A 1,812-nucleotide genomic window follows, 5' to 3' on the forward strand; every position below is an offset into this window, starting at 1 on the left:
AGTGTACATGTACAGGTGACCAAAGGTAGGACAAAGTGTACATGTACAGGTGACCAGAGGTAGGACAAAGTGTACATGTACAGTTGACCAGAGGTAGGACAAAGTGTACATGTACAGTTGACCAAAGGTAGGACAAAGTGTACATGTACAGGTAACCAAAGGTAGGACAAAGTGTACATGTACAGTTGACCAAAGGTAGGACAAAGTGTACATGTACAGGTGACCAAAGGTAGGACAAAGTGTACATGTACTGTTGACCAAAGGTAGGACAAAGTGTACATGTACAGTTGACCAGAGGTAGGACAAAGTGTACATGTACAGGTGACCAGAGGTAGGACAAAGTGTACATGTACAGGTGACCAAAGGTAGGACAAAGTGTACATGTACTGTTGACCAAAGGTAGGACAAAGTGTACATGTACAGTTGACCAGAGGTAGGACAAAGTGTACATGTACAGTTGACCAAAGGTAGGACAAAGTGTACATGTACAGGTTTCAAGGACGGTTGTGTTTTGGAGGCCGCGACATTTGGACGGCCATTGTTGTGTCGCTCAAATGTAACTCTTCGTACCCGGTGACCCCGCCTCCTTCTGTCGGAAACACTTCTTCTTCTACTCAAGATGGATGGTGGATGTGTTTTTTACATCCTTAAAAGGAAGATAGATGTCAAAGCATTAAGATTATACCAGTAACTCCAAACGGCCAAAAAGTGACGAGAGCCTAATTTTACAATGTCCTTAGTTATTTTCGTTTTCTCGGTGAGTTAGACAGAAGACCACGCTAGGGACGGACGATACGACAACTGAAATCATCCGTGTTATGTCGTCCATGGTAACAACCGACCACGTTAACAGCGGACAATTTCCACGACATTCTATCATCAGACATGGCGTGTACCAGGAGAAAGAAGTCGTTGTTTTTGTCGTTGTTGTTTTTGTTTTTGTTATGGTTGAGGAGGAGACAGAAGAGACAACGACAACGTGATAAAGAAATACGACACTTACTCAATATGGAGACATGGTGAGACTCTGGGTGAACTTCATCATTTATTTCCGCAATTATTGGAAAACGATGAAAAATTCTTCAGCTATTTCCGAATGAAACCCAATTACTTTAATCAGATCTATCTAAATAAACATACTGTCATACTACAACTGCTTTCCATTCATTTGTTATGTAATCTCTGATGAGGTGCAAATGGTTTCTGTTGTCATAAGCTTAGATGGCTGGTCTCTTTTGGGTGTAAAGAATGAGTCGTTCTTTAAATGACATTGCATCATAGCTATTTATAGACAACTGGTGGAAAAACGGAAGTAATTCTGAAGGGGATTAGCTGATGAGATTATTTCCCTTGAAACGGATGGACTAAAATTTGAAACATGTTCAGTGCATGTCCGTGATGTGGAAAATCGTGTCGGTGACAACGTGGTATGGCGAAACGATTTTGTTCTCTTTTACTCCCTTCTTTGTTTTGCTTTATCTACAAACTACAAATCGTCGTCCGTTTGTCGACTCGTCCGTTTGTCGACTCGTCCGTTTGTCGACTCGTCCGTTTGTCGAGTCGTCCGTCCTTACCGTGGTCTTACCCTGTACAGTACCTGTACTAATACTTGCTGTACCAACACTGTGAGGCGTCGAGGTGAATTGAGACGCTCGATCAAACGATGAACCCGAAGAAACCGACATGTTTCCGCCCTTCGGACAATTTTGATCGTCCTTTTTGTTTTTTGGCTCAATACCTTTTCTGTCCATCAAAAACACATTTCTGCGTAGATTTGACTAGATACTCAAAAACGTTGGCCAAAGTGCACCC

The sequence above is a fragment of the Aplysia californica genome, unplaced genomic scaffold, assembly GCF_000002075.1.
Source record: "Aplysia californica isolate F4 #8 unplaced genomic scaffold, AplCal3.0 scaffold00099, whole genome shotgun sequence".
Taxonomy (NCBI): Eukaryota; Metazoa; Mollusca; class Gastropoda; order Aplysiida; family Aplysiidae; genus Aplysia; species Aplysia californica.